The following is a 23,304-nucleotide window of genomic DNA, read 5'->3' as shown; positions in this document are numbered from 1 at the left end:
GGAGAGGGGCTTAGTTCCCCTAGGGCTCTCACCCCAGAGGCAGGGGTGGCCTTGGAGAGGATACAGAAAGTTATTTCAGCCAGGCAGGCCCACCGTTACCATCCGGGCCTGCCCTTCAAATTTATTATACTGGGAAAATTGCCACACCTCCATGGCATGATACACCAGTGGGACACCAGTGTAAAGGACCAGGGGCTGGGTGACCCCCTCTTAATTATAGAGTGGGTGTTCCTCAGCCACCATCGGTCCAAAAGAATGACACGGCCACAGGAGTTGGTAGCTGAACTGATCCTCAAAGCAAGATCAAAGATCAGGGAGCTGGCGGGGTGTGATTTCGCATGCATACATATCCCAATTAAATTAGAATCGGGCCAACTTAAATTAAAGACCTTTGAAGAACTGCTGCAAACTAATGAATATCTTCAGTTTGCACTCAACAGCTACACCGGGTGCATCGCAGTAGATCGGCTGGCCCACAAATTATTCAATTCGGAGTTTAAATTATCGCTGAAAAAGGTTCAGAGCAGGAAGCCGCTGGATGCCTTGACAGTTTTCACAGACGCATCTGGAGCATCCCACAAGTCAGTAATGACTTGGAAAGATCCTCAGACTCAGCAGTGGGAGACTGATGTTGCTGTTGTGGAGGGTTCTCCACAAGTTGCTGAGTTAGACGCAGTCGTCAGGGCATTCCAGAGGTTCCCTGGGCCTTTTAATTTGGTTACAGATTCTGCGTATGTCGCAGGTGTAATGTCTCGAGCTGAGTCTGCGGTTCTTCAAGAGGTCACCAACAAAAGATTATTTGAGTTGCTTAACAGGCTCGTCAAGCTAGTCTCCCACCACGAGCACCCTTTTTATGTTATGCATGTGAGGTCACATACTGATCTGCCCAGGTTTATTGCGGAAGGCAACCGTCGTGCCGACTCTCTGGCCGCGGCTGCTGTTACGCAGGCCCCTCTCCCAGACATGTTCGGCCAGGCTAAGATCAGTCACCAACTTTTCCATCAGAATGCGCCTGGCCTGGTCCGGCAATTCAATCTGACGCATGATCAGGCCAAGGCGATAGTGGCCACATGTCCCCAATGCCAACATGATCAGATGCCTACTGTGGCCTCGGGGGCCAATCCCCGAGGTTTGGCAAGCTGCGAGGTGTGGCAGATGGACGTGACACATATCCTATCTTTTGGTCGATTGTGTTACGTCCATGTCTCAGTTGATACCTTCTCTGGGGCTATCTATGCTTCTGCCCACACAGGCGAAAAGGCAGCGGAAAGTCCAGAAGCATCTGCTTCAAGCATTCGCTGTCTTGGGCATCCCTAGGGCCCTAAAAACAGATAACGGCCCTGCGTATACCTCCAAGGAGCTGCGGAGCTTCCTGCAGCAATGGGGAATAGTCCATAAGACCGGCATCCCCTATTCCCCGACAGGCCAAGCCATGGTGGAGAGGGCCCACCAGAGCCTTAAGAAGATCTTATCCCAGCAACAACCGGTGATGAAGGTGGAGACCCCCCACGTCCGGCTGTCAAGAGCATTGTACACGCTTAACTTTCTAAATTGCTCTTTTGACAGCCAAAATCCTCAAGTGGTCCGGCACTTCGGCAGTCACCAGCAGCTGCAGCCTAAAGCCAGGCCACCGGTTCTTGTAAAAGATCCGGAGACCTGGTGGACGGAGGGCCCCTTTGACCTGGTGACCTGGGGGAGGGGATATGCCTGCGTGTCCACTCCCTCAGGCCCCAGGTGGATTCCACCCAAATGGGTTCGGCCCTTCGTTCCGAAACAGAGGACCAAGAGGGAGGCAGTACCACAGGTCCGGCAAGCTTGTTGGCGTCAGCGGAGGAAACCACACCATCAATCTTTGTCTTTCTCTCCGGATCTCCCCCCAGTTACAGAAGAGCCCTCTCCTCCAGCTTCTCCTCCACCCCTTGACCTCCTATGTTACATTTCCTCCCATTCCTCTCCAGACCCAGACCCTTCCCCTCGCACTTTTCTTTTGAAGTGGTTGTTCGGGGAAGAACGATTTTTGTGAGTATGTTATGTCTAACTGTTATCTTTTTGCCTTTTAGTACATCTCCCCAATTTACTTTTGAATTTTGCTCCCCTGATCCGTGAGCTGGCCCTGAGAAAGCGACAGTGCCGGGTGCAAGCGCGTAACACCTCAGTCCCATGGAAAAAAGCGATCCCGCATCTGTAACCTCTCTTCGGAGGCAGTGAGAGCCGCTGATGGAGAGGGGCCCACCACTTCACCTGTCCACCATCCATGGGCCGATGGACTTTGCAAAGCACTTGGCAAGACCAGCCGCGGGTCCCGGCGTTTTAAGTTCATTATAGACTTTTCCGTTCATTTAATTTTATTTGTTAAGAAATGGGGAGATGTTGTAGTGTGTTTTTAAATTTCTTGTTTTGTTCCCCCATTTTATGTACTGTTGCCCCCTGTTCTTTGTAAAATGGTTCTTCCCCCTCCAGTTTTCCCGCCACAGAGCCTTTGGCAGTTATGTTACTATGGTTACCCCTGCCCCTGTTAATTGTCAATCTCCCAAGTTACATAACTGCTCCTCCCTTATCCCACCATATAAGTAAAGTTTTCCTCCTCCCTGAGCCCAGTCAATCACCCCCCACTCCTCCCTGCTTTCTAGAACATTCTTCTCTCTGGGGGTGGTGGTTGGCTGGCGTCCCAGGGCCCCTCCTTTGTTCTATGTTTATTGGATAAGTTCTTGTGTCAGTTTTCTTATGTACCTCCCCACATGTTCCCCTATTGGTTAGCTGGGCTTCCCCTCCTGTCTCCACCCCTTCCCTTTAAAACTCTGTCTCCCCCCATGTTCGGGGCCATTTTGCTGTGGGTTTTTCCACCTGTTGGTTTGCCCTGTGCTGCATGTGGGCTCTTCAATAAACCGACGTTTTACCCCCAGCAAGTGGTCGCCTCCTCTCTTGTCTCGTCCAGAGCGAACCCAAGTCCGCAATCCAGCCCAGCCCGAGGCCAGGACGCCAAGGGGGGCTGGCCTCAGATGCGCAGGGGCATCGGCCGCTTTACCCCTTCAGCTAGCCAGACTTAGGGCCGTGTACGCCCTCGCGCATCCCTTCCCGAAAGGAAATTTCATTTCCTTTTGGGAAGGGAAAAGGAATCTTGCGAACCCCAAAAGAAAGGCTTACAAACACTCTGGAAAGGAGATAGGATCAAATGAAATGCAATGGCAAAATACCAGAAAATGGGGGCTTTTAGTGTCTTCAAAAAATAGGCTGTGAGGAAATGAGCTGCATTGTGAAGGTCCAAAACATGCTGAAACTAAGCTCAGTGATGTTGCAAAAGCCGGGGAAAAAGTCAAGAAGTAAGACAACACTTTGAGGGGTTGATATAATGGACATGGCATGGATACTTAAAAAAACGGAATGAAATTATTTAATAAAATCAAAAAACAAAAGGTAGGAAATGTGCTGTATTGCAAACGGCCAAAACTAAACTCACAGATTTTATCAAATGCAGGGGAAAATGTTAAGGAGGAAGATAGCACTTCGAGGTCAAGATAGGAGGAGCATGGCATGCATACTTTTAAAAACCAAAAAAAAATTTTTTAATATCAGTAAAAAACACAAGCGAGGAAAGGAGCTGCATTGCAAAGGACCAAAACATTCCAAAAGTAAGCTCAGATATGTTGCAAAAGCAAGGGAAAAAGTCACGTACAAAGACAACACTTCGAGGGCAAGATATAAGGGACGTGGCATGGATACTTAAAAAAAAAAGAATATTCTTTAAACTAAATCCAAGAAAAAAATGGGAGGCAATGAACTGCATTGCAATGGAACAAATATGGCAAAACTAAACTCAGAGATGTTTCAAAAGCAAGGGAAAATGTCAAGGAGGAAGACAAAACTTGGAGAGGAAGATATCAGGGATATGGCATGGATACTTAAAAACAAAAAAAAAAAAATCTTTCCTTAAGTCAAAGCCATCAAAAGGCATGGCATGCCATCTCAGGCAGGGACATGCACCCAAGATTCTTCTATTGGTCCCCATTGAAATCGCAAGATTCCTTTTCCCTTCCCAAAAGGAAATGAATTGCAATTTCAATAGGGACCAATAGGAAATCTTTGGTGCATTTGCCTGCACTTGATGTCATGCCATGACTGTTGATGCCTTTGACTTTGTCGAAGATTCTTTGTTTGTTTAAGTATCCATGCCAATTCCCTCCTATCCTCCCCTCCAAGTTGTGTCTTCCTCCTGGGCTTTTTTTCCCTGCTTTTGCAACATCCTTTAGCCTAATTTTGGCATGTTTTTGTCCTTTGCACTGCACCTGATATAATCCTGGTCAATTTTCTATCGTCACTAAATTTCCCAAATTTTCTTTTTTTCTCCTCCAATTGCTATTTCTTTGGTGTTATCTCCATTCTACCATGTTTGCAAGTCCTTCTTTTCTGTTTTGGCCTTCAGCGGGAATGAATTTTTGCAAGCTTTGCTTCATGTGCCTGCACTTGATGGCATATGGCTTGCCTTTTGATGGCCGTAATTTTAGTAACCATTTTTTTTTCAGTACCAATGTCATGTCTCTCTTATCTTTCCTCTATGTTGTGTTTTCCTCATTGATTTTTTCCCCTACTTTTGCAGCATCTTTCAACTTAGTTTTAGCATGTTTTGACACTTTGCACTCCACCTCATTTGCTCCGAGAGCATTTTCTTGTTGTCCCTAAACATTCCACTTCTCTCTCTTCTTTCGGTGTTTTTGAGAAAAGAACGAATATTAAAGAAAGTATTGTAAACAGTGCACTAGAAAATTAAATGAAATGCAAGTGAAAGAGCTAAAAAAATACGAAAATTTTCAACTCCCAGAAAATAATATGAGAGGAAATGAGTCGCAGTGCAGAGGACATAATCATGCCAAAACTGCTCTCACATTTGTTTCAAAATCAAGAGAGAACATCAAGGAGGAGGCCCGAACATTCAGGGGAAGGTAAGAGAGACCTGGGATGAATAGTGAAAAAGGAAGAAAAATAATCTTTGCTGAAGTGAAATCATCAACAGGCATGGGATTTCATGAAATTCAGGGATATGGATGAAATCCTGCAAAATTGATCCCCACTCTTATCGCAAGGTTTCATTGGTCAACATATTTCTTTTCAGCTTTTTTAGCTGTGCCCTTCATTTACAGAAGGAAGGGTTCAGATATTTCTAGCTTGTTGATAGGAAATTAGAATAGGTCAAACAAGCCTCAGAAACAATCTAGCGAGAAGCAACCTGCAAATTAAGCTGAGTCAGCATTGTTGTGCTGCCTTTATTCACAGTTGCTTATTTGATACTAGGACTTGGTCTCCATGGAAACAAAAGTCTTGATTTTAGAGCAGAGGCTGCTGTGCGGCGTGGGAAAGCTGATAAGTGTTGAGGAGGAACTGGTCCTGCCCAGTCCTGGCAATGGGAGTCTTGCAGGCTGCAGAGAGGACTGATGTCCTCAGTGCTTCAAGCAGGAGGTGTCTACGCTGCCCAGGCATCAGGCAGAGCAAGGCTGTTTACCTCTCCAACAGATTCCAGTTATCCCTTTTAGAGTGCATGCAGAATTAATTACCTGTTCATCCACACAGATGGCTTCAAAATAGAATACAGTACTCAGCTTTCTTTTAAGCTCCTTTCATACAGAAGCAGTGGCTGGCAAGACCCTGTATAAAAAACCCTGAAAGTCAAGTAATTTCCGCTAAGGCGCCAGTTAGAGAGGCTGAATTGGAAAAATTGATCTTGAAACTGTCCTCCAGAAACTACATCTCAAGGTTACCATCAGCCTGTGTATATGGAACAGAACAGGGGGCACGAAACCCAGCTCCCTGGGGTAGTCTTCTGTCATGCTTGTATACAGGCAGAGAAATGGGTGAATAAACCACACTGTTTACATTTAAATATATGAAAACACTTTTTTTGCTGAAGACATTCCACCTCATACTTCATTTCATCAGTTTCTAGTTCATATTACAGAACAGATCACTGGGGTTTTTTGTTAAAGTAACTGCGATATTTCATTAAAATGTTGGCAGTGTGAGGCTCTGACTTTCTTACAAAAATAAATGCATTTTATATAACCTACCAAGTATACTGACTGTTGCTTTTGCCCTTACCACTAACCTTAGCACATAAAGGCTGTAAAGTGTCTGAAGTGTTCAACAGATACTAACTAGCTTCAGAGAAAGGCTGCCTTTTCTTGAAGAATCACAGGAGAGCCATTCAGACATATTGCCCTTCAATATTAATGGCACCTTCTCTCTTTGTACATTGTAAAAAAATCAATTTGGTCATTTGAGGGGTAAGAAGTCAATTTATTCACTCAAGTTATTTATGGATTTAAATCCCTCATGCCCTAATGTAAGAACATTTTTACCATTATTGGCATTACAGAAACACAGGCACTGAAAGAGAATACTAGGCACTTTATTCATATCTTTCTTACAATGAAGGAACATGGCCATGATCTGAGTCTTTGTATCTAAAAAGACAATCCACTTTGACAGATGAAGAGACATCTTTTTAATCTTACAACTGACAACTCTTTTTTTAATGAGAATAAATTTAATCTTTGCTTTTTGTCTAAATGTTAATCTTTGCAATTCACCTCTCCTTGGACAATGTCCAGTCATGAAAACTTTTAGTATTAGTTAATTTTTTAAGAGTTATGAAAATATTGTCTTCACTGAAGGAGGAAAGCATTTCTTCTAAAACAAACTCTTTCATGAGCCATACAACACTTGGGAACGTTTCAGCAAGTCTTACATCTTACTAAAGCAATTGTGAGTTTGTCTCTTTTAACCTACTCTTAGAAGCCACATAACAGAATCCTGCTGTGTTTTAACATCTTCCAATTCCAGAATATAGCAAGAAAGACGAGAAGCCCAGTTTTAGTCCAAGAGCAGTGTCCAGACTTCAGAGTGCCACTGCAACAATCCCATCTCAAGAATTTGTGTTTCTTAGCAAGAATTATCCTCCCTTCTGTAAAGAGGAAAAGCTGTGACTGATAACCAAGAAGAGCTCCACAAAGGGCTTCCACATCACAAAAGAACATAAGCCACAGGACTTTTACCCAGTCTTCACATTTACATAACAAATGTCTGGACTGCACATGACTTTATCTGCTGCCTCTGATCACGGGACTTGCCTCTTAATTGCTTCTAGCCCCCTTGTGGCTTCAGTTCAAAGCTTTTCCAAGCTTTACAAAGGCAAAGAGAGAGGAAGCCAGTGTGCACACTGCATCAGTATAGACTATTCTCTCTGCTATCACATATTCACACAGTAAAGTGAAAGTTAGTCCAAGAATCAATGTTTAATTCTGCCAAGCAGACTAATCCAGCCTCAAGTCAGTAACTCAACATAATAAGATTAATTTTATCCTCCACAAAATAACTGACTGCAATAGCTTATTTTCCAGAATGCTACAGAAGAAAATGTACTTGCACGTTTCAGCTCATTTCACCCATATATCAAAATGCAATGATTTCAAAATTACACAAACGCCACTTCATTTCAGTTGTACAGCAGAAAGGGCACAGGTTAAAAACTACTTTTATACTTCAGCTAACTTAATTTTTCAAAATTTGACTTTTCCTCATTTGAGGCAAAGGCATCGAATGTAACTCTGAGGACTGGAGAACATGCAGCATAACATTGATGATATTAAGGATTTTTTCCAGTGTAAGTGATTCTCTGATATCCGTCTCATATTCATTAACTGTGTCTCAGCTTCACTGACCTCATCTGAATTCATGTGATATATCCACATTGCAAGATGACAGGAGAAAAAATTTCTATTTTGTACAACTACTACTTGCAGCTCTAAAGCCTTTAAAGGGTGCTTCAATTGGCTCAGCAATGAAGAAAATACATTTCTTTTACTTATCCTTGGATCTGTTATTTCTGAAGATCAAAAGATAATGCTGTGCTTCTTTGATGATGGAAAGTGTTTGATAGCATTTAATACATTTAAGTAGCATGATTCATAAAATAGCAAGCAAAGTTCTTATATCTTAAAGACCCCAGAGTGTGATTTGTGTAATAGGCACAGACATAGCAAACAGTGTCTCTGGCCCATCACTGAAGCAATTTCACCAGAGGGCTGATGGCAGCCTTTCTCACAGTCAGGGCACATACACTTTCTCTCCTCTACCCAGCCAGGATTTTAGCAAGACATGTTAGAGAGTACTGTATGTGAGAGAGCTGCCTTCAACCATGTGGGTCAGGCTCGACCAAAGGCACAGGTTGTCCCTCCACACATAAACTGTACAAAGCCCCATTGCTCTGGGACACCAGAGGTGACACTGACAAGCCTGCAGGGTTCTGACAAGCACACCCGTGGGACAGGCCATTATGGGTCTGCAGACATAGACAAGAGCAAACAGCATTTACCTGTCAATACCACCAGCCACAGGCAAAAACAATGGTGTGGTTGTTGGAGGTTCTCTTATATCCATGACTATAAGCGTGACATCGCAGACAAAGTAAATCCCAATGCAGAGCTGATGTGGGAAGACTGCTGGTGTAAGGTGAGAACTGGAGCTCTCTAGCTCTTCAGAGGAAGGGAAGTTTTATGGAACAAGCCGTCCTCACACAGGTGAAGCTTCCTTCCCTGGTAGAAATACCAGTTCCTCTATCTAGCCCTGTTATTTCTGCAGCCAGCCATGCTTCTGTCTATCTTCTGAAGCTGCCATGTCACAGCTGAAGAAAAGGTGATGGCCTGAGACACAAGTTCATTTCATGTATGGAAGCAAACACCATGAGATGGGAACTACTCTTGGTTATTCCCAAGGAGACAAGGAAAGACTGAACCAAACATGAATGGCTCTGCAGGTGATCAGTGACAATACACCTTCCTGTCCCTTTTCTAAAGCTCCCACTTTAATGTTGATTAAAGGTTACTTTTTTCTCAACTTTATGATTAAATGTTTTATTTAAGAAATTAATATGCAAAATTGGAACTTACTATAGCTCATTCCTTGGGGGTATGTGTAATTACGCATATATGAACTGAACATAAATTACACATTTTGCATTTCCACAGAAAAACATGGACTGAGAGCCGGATTTTCCTTGTTGTTCCAGTAACTGACTACTTTTAAGAATCTGGTCTAAAACATGTACATTTTTTCCCCTAAGCAAAATTTATATGTTTCAGTTAAACAAATTTTAATAGAAAATTAATTTATGCTGTTTAAAAGACTAACTGCAGATAGTTCTGTGCACAATATTTTTTTTCTAGTTGTCAGTCAACTGTCGCAACAACACAGGCCAAGGATTGCGTTCATGAGAGGTAACACTTCTGTTAGGTCACTGACAATTGGTTCATGAAAGACCTTTGAGGTTTGGGCTATCCCAGAGTAACCTGCAATTTCAAGGAATCTTACTGCTAATTCTAATCCATTTTTAACCTAGAGATCATTTTCTTAAGTATTAAAGTTTAAATTTTAAAGCCTTACATATTACAAAATACAAAAATACAGCCAAGGCAGTTCTGAGGTCATAGAACCATAGACTATCCTGAGTTGGAAGGAAAACTCAATGACCAGCAAATTCAACTCCTGTCCCAGCACAGTACAACCCCAAGAGTCACACCATGTGCCCAAAAGCATTGTCCAAACACTTGAACTCTGTCAGGCTGGGGCTGTGATCAGTTCTGCTGGGGAGCCTGTTCCAGTGCCAAATCACACTCTGGGTGACGAACCTTTTCCTAATATGCAACCTAAACCTTCTGACACAGCTTCCAGGCCATTCCTTGGGGTCCTGTCACTGTTCACCACAGAGAAGAGATCAGTGCCTGCCTTGCCTCTTCCCCTCACTAGGAAGCTGCAGACTGCAATGAGGGGTCCCCTCAGGACACCTCATTGCACAGTATTGACCCCTCAGGTCACAGTATTAAAATACCAGCGAGCCTGAGTTTTGTTCCGTCTCCCTCACATACACACCAAAATTATCTAGAGTCAGAACTAATGGAAAAATGGAAAAACGGCTTACCTTTAGATTATTAGTTGTGGTTGTTCTAAGTTTCTGAATTGAGACTAATATCCAAAAAGCTGCGGGGGAAAATCTGCAGAAGAAAAATCCAAACATAGATATACTTATGGGAGGAAATATCTTCTATAAAATGTTATCACTTTGGGGCACTCAGTATCAGAAATGGCTATATAATTAACTTGTTAACATCTTTTAATTGCTTCTTTTGTATCAATAAATGACATCTTTTGCTCACATTCTAGATGCGAGTTGTGGTTTCCATGAACCCTCTCAGATTCAGAGAGTCAGAGGAAAGAGCAACTCTTATCACTGTTAACATCATAGTCACCAATTAAAGATCTATGAATAACATGTTATGAGACTAGGCAGGCCCAGAAAAGCAGCTTGCAAAGCCAGTTGAGGAGATGCTTGGGATATTCTACTGGAACCCACCCTGGCACACTGGAAAGGAACATTTCTTTCTTTTCACATAAATGAGGAAGGCAGAGAAACTGTTTCTGCAGTCTGGCACTGCTGCCAAGCAGTTCTAAAGAACAAAGACTTCAGGTACTAAAGTATATTAACGATCCTAAAAATATAAAGATTTAAAAAAAGCGAAACATCCCAAACTTGTAATTAAACCTTTCCTTGAGCTACCAGAGTGTTTTTTTTGAAGTGCGAAGAGCTGCAAAAATCGGTGTCTCAGGCAGGTAGGAGGAAGAACACTGGTTGCACTAAGGCAGGCAGCAGTGCTGATGAGTGTGGTGGGAGGTGTGGGACAGCTCCACCACACACCGCAGGAGATGGCCGAAGTACTGACACAGCCTGTGAACAAAAGCTTTTTCCTCCTTACAACATCACTGACACAGGACAACAAGTATGAATTTTCAGTTCAAGTATAATTTTCCAAACTATTGAGAATCTAGGGTCTAAAATGCCAAGTCCCCCTCAGCTGTGCTGGGGGTTAGAAATACACTGAGTAATTAAGGGGAGAAATATTCTTTTCACTTTCCCTATCTTCCATCAGACATATACAATGGTCAGCACATCACACACTCCCCTCTGTGACATGAACAGAGTAGCCTGGCTCTGTGAAGGCCTATTTTGAGTCAGGCTACGTCAGTTCCCTGGGTGCATTGCACTGGATGATCAATTGGAAATGGTTGTATGAAGGTGAGGTACCCTGATGCCTTACAGAGCTCTTAGAGCACTCCAGAGGCTTGCTTTCTAGCAAAATAATTAAATTTATTTTCTCAAAAACTATGAGCAAGGATGGGCTATGAGAGTAAAGAGAAACAGGGTCACTTTAATCAGTGGCAGGTGGCTTTTAATACTTTCAGTAAGCATAGTTACAAAAATAAGAGAAGATCAGAGACAGAAACTGGGGAATCACATGTAGTCTTTGGAGATGACAGCAAGGAGATAAAAGAGAATTCTAGGGAAGATAGAAAAGAGCCATCCAAGTTACCAAAGAGGAAAGATACTTAAGAATGTGGAGCTCCTCAGTCTTGAGATCAAACTCAATATATCCTAAGGATATCAATGGAAGACATGAGAAGAGCTGAAAGATAGAAAGTACCCTAAAATAATGACTAAATATTACTATTTATTCTGTGCCCTGCCACGTCATTCAGCAAAAAAAGAATAATGCCTTTTAGGACCACTGATATTTGTATCTTCTGTTTGACTTCACATTTTGTTTATTTTCGGCAGAAAAATGGTCACATTGCTTTTTTCCCCCCATGCCCTTTTATCATTTTCCTATTCTGCATATTTTTTTCTGCAGCAATTGCATCATCAATACCACCTATGATGCTAATGAAAGTGAAGGAAAATGTTTCTGGGATCACTGTGGATGTTTAAGGTTAGATGTGGAAGTTAAGCTTCCAGTAGCATCAACAGAAAGAAATTGGTGCCTTGGAAGAGTCATTCATCTCCTCTTCAGGTGGGTGTGTGGGGCACAGGGGATAACACCTTTTGAAGGTACCTTTTCCCCCTATGGACTGTAGGCAGTCCAAGATCAGGCAGCTGGTTTTGACAAGACATTTGAGTTATAGATCCAATTAATTAATTCTCCCTTAATACTGCAAAAGCTTTACTAGCTAATGAAAAAAAGCCTGTATACTGTGCCTATATATAGATTTATTACGCATTAGAGAAATATTTGTACGGAAGTTTAGATTTTGGAGGATCTTGGGCTCATATAAAAATCTCACCAGGGACAAAGCCCTGTTGACACACCCGGTAGGGAAAAAATATGCAGGGTCCCAGAAGAAAGATCACTGAACATGGTTGAGAAATTCACTGTTTTATGTTTCAGAGCCAGAAGCTCTGAGAAAAAATCCAAACTCAGGCTACCCTGTTGTTTTAACTCTTTGGCAGACAATAAATTAAGTGGGAGTCTATGCCCTTCCTAAATGCAGGGGTTAATGGAGCCCTTTCCCTGTGGGAAGGCCTTATAATTGCTCTCCTATTGATGTTAATGGGAAACCCTGCAGGGATTTCCTTCTCTCTGAGCAGAGTGCCTCTGGGCTTCCACACAGGTCCATGAGTGTGATTCATCAACAAGGGCTTTGGCTACCACTAATGAAGAAGGGGGGGAAAAGAGAAAATTCAAGGTTTCAAGATGCTTTCCCATAGTTCCCTCTCCATCAATTCTCATCTACTATCCATGAGCTGGCCACTAACCCTCCAGTTCTGTCTCTCCCTGAGCCACAGATAAATCCAGGGGCTTGTTATACTTTAGAAGAGCTTTAATGTAGGGGTAGGAAAATCATTGCCCTCCAGAGTAAAAAAGGGTAAAAGAGAGATAAAAATATTCTGAAATAGAATAAAATACAAGACCGCCACCTAACACACTCTTCCTGTTGTTGGACAGGTTGAAGGACTAACAAGTACACCCCATAAATGTAGGTCTTTTCCTGCTGGAACACAGGTTCAGAATTTCATGTCCACAATGACTAGAATAAGTATAAACTTACTTAGAGAAGCATATTTCCCTCCTAATAATCATACAAGAACAAATATTGTATCTGTAGAGTAGAATACCAGTCTGGGATAAACTAGAAAAGTTGGGTTTGCTTTCCTTTTGGAATACAGATTCATCAGAAAGGATTTGCCATCCTACTAACCCTTTCTTGCTCACTGGATTTCAATCTAGTAGATTGTTGAATGCGAACAACCAGAGCTGTACATAGATGAAATCACTGCAGCACAAAGCACATTGCAGATATCGAACCTTACGCATATTAAGACTGCAATAATTTTTGGCTTTTTCGCTTCAGAATATTTGTCATTTAGGACAAGAAGTGGAATTAGAAACAAAATGGGAAGCATGGGTCTTTTAGAAGTAATGAAGAAATGATAGAATTACTAGGTTTGATTATTAAAATTTTATAGGTTTAAGTATTCTCATATTAAAGATTTAAGTATTTTCTTATTCTCAATTTTTCATAATTCTGCTATCCTTTTCTTCCTGGAGCAATAAATACATAAAATGAAATTTTGTCTTCTCTCCCCACACCTGCAGTAGACTCACTGACTCCATATAGCTTTCTTTTAAAAGTAATTTAGAACCATCTAAACTCCAAAACCAGAAGTTTTCCAAACAGCAATCATTTCACTGACAACTAGCAAAGCCCAGTATCATCCTGTATTCATTTCCAGTTGATCATTTGTCATTTTCCTGGCCTGGTTAAACAAAAATCCTTATCCTGAAAGACAGAGTCTCCTTGGGATATTACCCAAAACATTAGACAGGTCCTGGGGAATGTAATCTGATGAGCCTGAGGAGCTAGAGAACAGGGGGACACCAATGTACAGATAAATGCCACAAAGCAGAATCCTCTGAACAGCAAGGATACTTTGCACCTCTGTCAGTATTTTTTCACTTCATGTATTTAATAGTGTACTCTTATCGCAGTAACCACAAAAGGAATTAGAATTTCTAAGGCTTTTCATGATCAGAGCAACTACTCTTTCCTTAGAAGTGTCAAATTATTATAACTGTCACTCTACTTTCATGTGCATTGAACTCACCACTGTAACAGGCATTAATTTTACTCAATATTGAATTCCCTGTCATATCCACATCTCAGTCCAAAAGGAGCCTGTCAAAGTTATTCAAACTTATTCAAAGTTATCTCAATTACTTAAGATAATAAATCACAGTGTTTAGTCCCAAAACCACTAAACAGGAAACCACAGAGATTGTGTTACAGAACTGTCAAACAAAGCTCTGTACACAAAGAAACGTGCTCACCATTCTCTAAGCTGCCCCCAACAAACTGTGCCTCTCTGATATTCACAGAAAGTCACACAGCTCCTCCAAAACAGAACATCTCTTCTAGAGTGTAGGACATGTAGCACACACTTGAGATCCGCTTGAGATGTTCAAAGGATGCTCTGCTGCTGACTTCCTGTATCACTTCTAGCCATATTGTCCTTGTGGAATTCAGGTCTCTGCAGTACAAGAGTGTGTGTGGGAGCCAGGGCCACTATAACCAGTAGAATCCCAAGAACAAGACAGCCAAGCAGATCAAGATGTGACACAAATGACCTCTTCATTCTGATGGCAGCTTTGACTTCAGCTCCTCTGAGTATAATGGGAGCTTTCACACTGCTAGTGAAAGCAGGCACAATGAGGAAACCTAAACTTATGGGTCTAAATCTGGAGATGAGTTAGACCTTACTGTCAGATCAACAGGACATATAAACTAGCTCACAAGTTTACTTGGCTGAGATTTGTTGTCTACCTGTGAAAATGGATGTGTTAATAATGTCCTGACACTCAAGGACAGATATGAGATAAAAGTGAAAAAAAAATACTAATGGAAGTGAGGGAGATAAAGGGCTGTGCAATATCTGTGAGGAGCTTATCAAAGAGAACAGAGCTGGGCTCTTCACAATGCTGCATTTTGGGAAGACAAGATACAGTCATCAGTTGAAAAAAGGATACTCAAGCTGGCTCTATAAACTTTTGCCCTGTGAGGATTGTGAACAGTGGAAGAGGTTGCCCAGAGAGATTGTGCCATTTCTGCCCTAAATGGTTTTCAAAAACAGGTGGAATGAAGTTCTGAGCAGACAGCTGGGCCCTCATGGCTGACCACTGCATGCTACAGGTTGGAATAGACACCTTCTGAGTTACTCTGGCAGAGAAATCTGTCATCTCTATTCTACTACGGAAATTCAGAATTATTTTTCTGCATTCTTTCTCCATATGGGAAAGGCTTCAGCTGAGCAGTCTTGAAGTCAAAAGTCCTACTATTAGATTCTCCTTTTCTGCCATTTCCTCTTTAAAAAAGTGAGGGGAATGTATAATTCTAAATATTGTACCCTACTGATGCTTCCAAGAAAGCACATCTTAGCTGTTTTTGGACCTTTCATGTGTCAAAAGCCTCGGAGATATATTATCACTGCTGCCAGTACAGAAAAGCAAGGCACCAGGTGGTACACAGTTATGTTTATTGAAGGACAGATCACATTCTTCCCTGAAAAAGTACAAAGACAAACCACCTGCCCTTTTAAACAGTGATTTCATATCAGCATTTTAATTTCCACTTGATACTGATCTCCATAAGCATTAAGGCATAACCTTTGTCAGATGCCCATGTTTACCCACCACAATTTCATTATTAATATAATTTTAATATGGAGCATTTGATGTATGAGTACAACTGGGACAAGTCCCTATGGCTAATATTCATTTTAGCTATTATGTTGCTGAGGGCTATCTGCAGCTGCATCAAAGACAGTATGAATACACAGAAGAGTGCTGAGTCCACAGAGCCATGAGAGCATGAGCTGGCTTTTATTCTCTTCTCTTGCATCAGCAGCATTTCCAAACCATGTTTTAATGAGCGCCAGCATGAGCAAAAACAATCGATTGGATAGTCAGCAAGCCCTCCAGCTATATCCTGATTAGGCAGAAGTGGTAGGTAAAGAGCCATATTTTTACTCATATCCTGGGAAAATGTGTAAAAAACAATGTCATATGAGTTCTGCCCTAGCAGTTCTACAGTGTTTCATAAAAATCATACTATTGCATCTTCTCATGCACTTATCTGCACTTCCCATTTCTGAGGCAGCAGAATCCTTACCTGTATTGCTTAGCAGACACCCATATTTCCCCTAGGTGTCATCATAGACAAAAGCCTCTCTTAAAATTTTTAAAAGAAAATAAAGAATCAAAATTACATATTAAAACAAAACACCTGCACAAATCTAAATTTTCTTTTAACAATTTTCTTAAACATACTTCCCTTCCAGTCGTGGAAGGGGATTGCTAATGACTCACTCTTTCAATGTTATATCTATCATAGCTCTCATCACTTCTCATCATGTTGTCACTCACAATATTTAACTAAAACCACAAAAGGGTGAAGGTTAAAGCAGAAAGGACATTTAACATTTCTGCCTTCCCAGCCCCAGTGGTGACTAAATTGTTTTTTCTTTCTTTTAGGCACACATAGAAATATTTTCTTGTTTATAGTCTTACAACTAACATATTGTTTTCTTATATCATATACATTTTAACACCTGCTAATTGTTCAGGAAAAATGCTCAGAATATCCTCAGAAAGCTACGTATAAATGGGTTTACCTTTACAGGTTAAAAAAAAGCCAAAGTCACAGAAGAGCTGAAGGCAACATTCTCAGCTTCAGGACTTCTATTTATCAACCACCCACACAGAAAGCTTGATTTTCAGACATAAAGAGCTGAGCCCCTGGATTCCTATTTGTCACAATTACCATGAAAAACTGAAGAGGCTTAACCTGCCCTAGTAGGAACACAATTGAATCCAGGCACCCCTGAGCATGTAAACCATCAACAGCAGATATCTCTGACCCACAGCTTTTATCCGGAGATGCCCCAGGGCAAAACAGTGCTGTATGACAGACTAGAAACAAAGTATTTAAAATCTCCTCTTTTCCTCCGGAGGAGCCTTACTCCTGGTAGGGCTGCCATCAAGCCCCAAAGACTTATAAGGTTTTACTTTGTTTCTGAGTTTGGTTTGGTTTTTGTTTTGTTTTTGTTTTTTTTCCTTTTTTTTTCCCTCCCCCTCCCTCACTGCTTTATTCTTCTCCTGGTTGTGCAAGCAGTTTCAAATGCTCTAACTCACACGAGTAAAGGCTTCTGGAGAAGGGAAGATTACACAGATTATTTAATGAGAGTCAGACTTATCCTCCCCATATTCCCTCCTTCTAGTTTCACAATCCCTCGTTCTTGGCAAGCTCCAAACAACCACCTATCCCTGTACCTCATCTATTGCTGGTACTAGTTGTCTTTGTTCTTGACCAGATCCCTTCTCTGAACAGATGTCACCAATCCCAGATGCCTGCTCAGTTACTCTGTTCCCGTTTTTGGCTTGTTTTTCTTTGCAGAAGAAGGGAGGCAAATTTAGGCCATTCAAACACCAAACCAGAAAACTCTGAGTCACAAACACACAAGCTTTCCTGCTCTATGACACTTTAACATGCTTTTTTGTTCCTCTTACTAAACATCAACTGACATGGCTGTGAGGGATTATTATTACCTTCATTTTTGCAGGCAGAGAAACTAAGGAAATGATGCCTCACATCATTCCTTCAAGCAGGCCTGGAAGTTCTGACACTCCCACCTACTCCAATGGGAATATAGATTAGCTCAACACTGAGTGCCTTTGAAAACCCTACCTCACATTTCTGCCTCAAAGCAACTCAAAACCTAACTCCCAGGCTCCTTTTAGTCAGTAAGCACTGCATCTGTTTCTAGGAAGTCATAAACACAGCATTTTGCAAAATAACTGTGCAAAATCTCTGGAAAGATTAAAAAAAATATATAAAAATGCATAAAGCTACTGCACTTCGGTAATGTCAATGTGGACTTTAAGCCATTACCCATAAAATACATGAAAGGGCAAAAAAGCATACAGCTGCAGCTGCTCATCTGCTCAACACATCTAATGCAATATGCAGTCTTTTCCAGAAATGGAAATCAATTATGCCTAGAATTATTAATGCAGAGGCAATATGTAAATATGCAGAACTGCCAACCCTGGAGTGAACAGAACACAGCCTTCTTGTTGGATTGCTGGTGAGACATTTTTACAGCATTGGTTCCCATGAAAGTTTAAGTAAATATGTTTACGTAGTAATTTCAAATGCAAAAACCATTTTAAGTTACTGCCATAACCAAGATTAATAATACAATGTTTTGAAAAATGTCAGATGACCAAAAAAATTGCAGCATATGTTCCCCTTATATGCTAGAGGTGGAGCCTGCCACTACTTTGAAAATCCAAAACCTTTCTGAGGATCCAGACAGCCACATCTCTGCTCTTGGTACCTTACAACACTTCAATTCCTGCAATATTGATAAGCTTTCCCTAAATAATGTCAAAGAAACATCACTATGGTTTACAACAACCCATTGCTATATTAGCAGTGCAATCAGATAAAAAATCAGAGATGAGTGACTCAGTTAATCATCTTCTTACTGCACTTCAAAATGAAAACAAGCTGCTCAGTGAAACTTGGACAAATATTACCACTGATTCTGACAGTTTTTAAGTGTCTAAATAACTTGGCAGTGTGAGTCTCTAAAATTGCAGAAGTCCTAGACTTCTTAGTCATTCAGGCACTCCTGAAAATTGATTAGTGGGAAAGAAAGAGGCAAACATTAAAACAGCTTTTCTTTCCTTATTCCCAAGGCCTGGCCTCCCTCCAGACTGCAGTGCACAGAGATGCAGTCAGTCTGTAATGGCTTGCCTGTGACACTCTACCTCCCCCATGCTTCCCTCTACTCTGGTGTGGGACCCTTTCCCAGCGCTGCAGAGGAATCCTTTGCCTCCATCCTCAGTCTTCCCTCCGGTATTTTCCTCCTTTCTCACATACACTTGCCCTGAGGAGCAATATGTTGGCTGCAGGGCTCAGCTGTGCCCTGTGGTGTGTGGGTCAGGGGCAACTGGAACCATCTGTGTCCTGCACAGGGCAGCCCCCTGCTGCCAGCACCTCACCACAGACACCCAGCAGAGCCATGTAATTAGATGTTCCCTAACTCAATCCTCTTCCACCGCAGATGGAAAGCATCAGCATGATGCTGCCAGGAAAGATTAGGGGGAAGACATCATTGCATGCCTCAGGCTCTGTTGTGTCCTTCACCCCTAAGTTGCCTGCTCCTTTCAGAGTTTTGACTTCATAAACTGTTTATCCTCCTTTACCTTATTTATCTGCTTCTGGTACACTTTGAAAAAAGGAGAGTTAAGAAGTCCAAGCCATGTGTGACCATCCAAGCAACACTCAGGTGAGCATTACTAAAAACAAAATAGGGATCAAAATCCATACTATTACGTCTGAAATTTAAATAAATACTGGGAAAGATTGAAGTCATTTAGTGACCGTGATTTCATATAAAAACCAGAAGTTGATACTTAATACTAGCATAATAATTACAGTTAGTATACATTAGCAGTGCTTCTCAGCATGGAAGACATCTGGCCAAATCCTGCCTAACTGATGGCTTGGATAGCTTGCCAGGAGGAAGAGAGATTGCCTCTGATTTATATACTGGGAAAAAATTGGTGAATCAGCTTTCATTAAAACATTAAAAGCAGGCTTCAGCAAGAGCCACATCTTCAGCTGTGTGAAGCTGCCAGCAGTTACTCTCAGTACTCATTAGGAAATTATTTTCCCTGGGACTGTGGACCTTGCAGACCTGCAGCTTACACTTACTGCCTTCATGAGACCATGATGAGAGCTGCATCCTATCCCCTGATATCCATGTTGTGAGAGGGTGTTCAGTAACTGGGGAGGACTGCTGCAAACACACAAGAGCTAGAAATAATTTTTTACCATAAAAAGAACCCCAAGCATAGAAAACTCAGTCCATTTCGTTTACAAGAGAAAAAAACATAGGGTAACTTAATTGCTGTGGTTAAATTCTGACATGAGAAGAAAATGCAATTAGTGAAGGGCTCTTTAGCCTAGCTGGTGAAAGGAAAATTAAAGGACTTGAAATTAGAGTCAGATATATAAGAGTCAAAAATAGAATGGTTTCAACAGGGATTTAGCAGCACCCAAACGTGGTTAAAGGCATTAGAAAGTCTGATAATTGCTTTTGACCTTAAAAATCGATGCATCTATACAGACAACATCAGCTAAGGCCTCTATACACTTTGACTCAATATCGAGCAAAAAACCCCATCACTTTTTGTTGCCGAAACCTGAGCTGCAACAAGCCTTCTAATTAACCATCACATACAACTATCCTAACACACACTTATTTCAAATTGTACACAGAGGTTTCTTCTACTGCTTTGAGACTATTCATACAAACTAACTTAAAAGGCTCACTGCTGAAAAAAATGAAAAGCAGTCTGCTCAGCGGGATCCTACAAAGCATTTATTAAAGACAGAACAAATACAAATGAGACAATCAATTAGGCAAAAGTGCAATCATGTTCTCTGAACAAGAAGCCATGATCCTGTTCAGCCCCTGCACAATGGGATCAGCCACAATAAGACTACCCACTCACTTCAGTCCAAGTGTTTACTGATGAGCAGTGGAAGCTGCATGTATTTCCTTGACTTTCTACAGTGCCAAGATATCTTTCCTTACAAAAAATTAGGAGCCAAGCTCTGTATCAAAAAATGGAGGGGTCTAGGCAGAATTATTATCATCCCTGGATGCAGAGTATGGCAAAAATACGTAAAATACGTTCCTATCCTAAACTCTGATCATGAAATGCAGGCCCCATTTGATGGCTATGTGAGATTCTATGAAGATTTCACTAGTTGAAGTTGGAGCATTCAATAAGGTTAGAAAACAAAAACCTAGTGACAGCCTCTATCAATTTATAGATCAAAGACAGGTGGATTCACTACATTCAGTACTGTAATGAGCTTTTTTTTCCTTTAGCTTTAATGTTACATTGAATTTTACATCATTACACTCAATGTCAATCTTGACTTTTTCAGTACCTTTAAGACAAGTTACCACAAAGAAATTCCCACAATCTCCTTGTGCATCCTTACAGGAATGATCGCTCCTGTCACACCATACCAGGAAAACTGGCAAATGTTCTATTATTTTTCAAACACTTCCCAACCAACCTTGTGGAGGCATTTCCCATCCCAAATCATCCACAAGTTTCTCCAGATGGAGGAATTCTGATTAATGTTCTGTTGTGCTAGAGACAATTCAGTACAGTGTTGATACAATATTGACAGCATTGTCTTTATGATGCTTTGATTAATGAATTTAAGTTTTGTGTGTGTTGGGTTTTCTATACCTTGTTTTGTGTTTGTTTCTTTGGTTTTTAAAAAAAAAAAAAAAAGAAAAGCTTCTCTCTTTACAACTCAGCTTTAAAAGGTTCTGGAGGTTTCATCTGAAAATACAATAAAGGATTTTTCCACAGTTAAGTGCAGTCAGCATTTGCTTTAACCCTAGTGGGAGTTACAGAGATCAGCAGCTCCCATACAGCAAACAGAGCACGATATTCAACAGCAGAACCCACTCGTACATCACTCATTTACTGCCCAGCTCAGTGGTCTGGGAACATGAGCAGTGGTTATGCTCTGACTGCCATGACGGCCTGAAGTCCATGCACTAAAACAATAAGCCATTTGCAGAAAGTTTCGTGAGGTAAAATCTGGCAAACTGCAGCAGAGCTTTCTGCACTGATTACTTGAAGAAAAAATAGGGCAGTCAGAGGCTGTTTACTCCCTGTTGGGCTCGTCTTTACACCAGGTGACACAGGAAAAGTAATGGAAGGTTAAGAGCCAGCCTCATGTTTAAGACTGGATGCAGGGAGATACTTTAAAAACTGGGTGTGCTCTGCTAGTGTGCCAGTCGTGCCCCATGGGATAGTTATTACTTGCTGGCTCTGGGCCAAGAGCCCTGCATTGTTATCCTGCTGGCACAGGAGCCTCTACAGGGCCACATCATCCTTCCACTTCATTTGAAAGTTGTGAGCAGTCATCAAATGACAAGAAAAGAGAGAGAGGAAGGAGCACAATGTCCAGCTAGCAGTGCACAGGCATGTGTGGAAAATTGCATTTGTTCACGGGTGCCCAAGTGCCTACTGAAGACACACCTGTGTGATGTGAACACACTCTGCTCTCCCTGGTACCTCTTTCATTCAGAGACAACACCACCTCCTGAAAGCTGCTACTGTTAGCCAGAGCAAAACATTTTGTTTTCCTCTAGCCAACCTCCATGGAGTGTCTCAGGCAGCCCATACCTCCCTGCACATGACATGTAGCTCAGCAACTGTCTCAAAATAAATTGGTACAAATACCTGCAAAAGCTCAGAGAGAGTAAGGAATACAGGCTCAGTCACAGCTCAGCAACATAACTGTCCAAGGAGAAAACATTTCCCTTTGACTTAAAAAGCTTCACTGAGAAGTTTTTTATTGAACTGTCAGACACCACTGCAGCACTCAGATGACTGCCCCGGATAAAAGTTTTCCACTGACTCTGACAGTGCAGCTTCTGCCTCCTATTTAACAGATTAAAAATGAGAGCAAACACATTTTAGAAATAGCTGTAGAAAAAGACAAGTATAAATTTGAACGGATGAGCAGGTCGTGAAAGTAAAACTCAGTTCATGTTGGGACAGGACAATGACAAAATGACCAAGATGAAAAAATTACACTTAAATATCTGAACTGGGCAACAATTGTCATACATAAACACTCTCCATCTAGTTAGATTACACTGAAAAAAACCCCAACCAAAACAAACCAGCATTCAAATTTTCAATGAGCAAAAGAAACACATTCAAACTTAAATTATAGCTATTTTTTCCCCTCTTTCGTACATAAACCATACAAGATCTGTAATATTAGAGATGCTTCATCTGCCCAATCTACAATATAAGGAGCCACTCCTACCTCAGACTTGCTTTCATAGAAGACTTATTTAATGAATATTAACAAAGCACTTTCCATCTTATTTTTATCCTCTCTGAATCAAGCTTTAAGGCAACATCAGTTTGCCTGGCTTTTATAGCCAGGGAGAGAAAAAAAAAAGTCTTAAAGAAAAATTTTAATAAACTAGTGCAAAGAGTCAAGCTTCACATGCAAGACTAGAGATGCTCTGAAAAGATAATTTTGTCTAAGTATCCTTGGATCACCAGATGTGAGAGCTAGGCAACACAGCTGACAACTTTACATTGCAACTTTGCTAAATCCTGGTTACATTTCACAAAAAATTAATTGAACAAAACCGTGTTGATGCAGTGATCATGCATATTGCTAGTCTACATGCAAACCATGTAAAAATGAACCCAAGACCAAACACTTTGTTGGACTGTGACCCTTTTGGGGAACGCTGAGGTTAGCTTTCCCTCCAAGCCCCAGACCAAGGATGCTAGTGCCCTC

Source organism: Melozone crissalis, unplaced genomic scaffold (assembly GCF_028551555.1).
Source record: "Melozone crissalis strain CALT ecotype California unplaced genomic scaffold, PUWL_Pcris_2 ptg000013l_1, whole genome shotgun sequence".
NCBI lineage: Eukaryota > Metazoa > Chordata > Aves > Passeriformes > Passerellidae > Melozone > Melozone crissalis.
Note: the sequence above shows the minus strand (reverse complement) of the source record.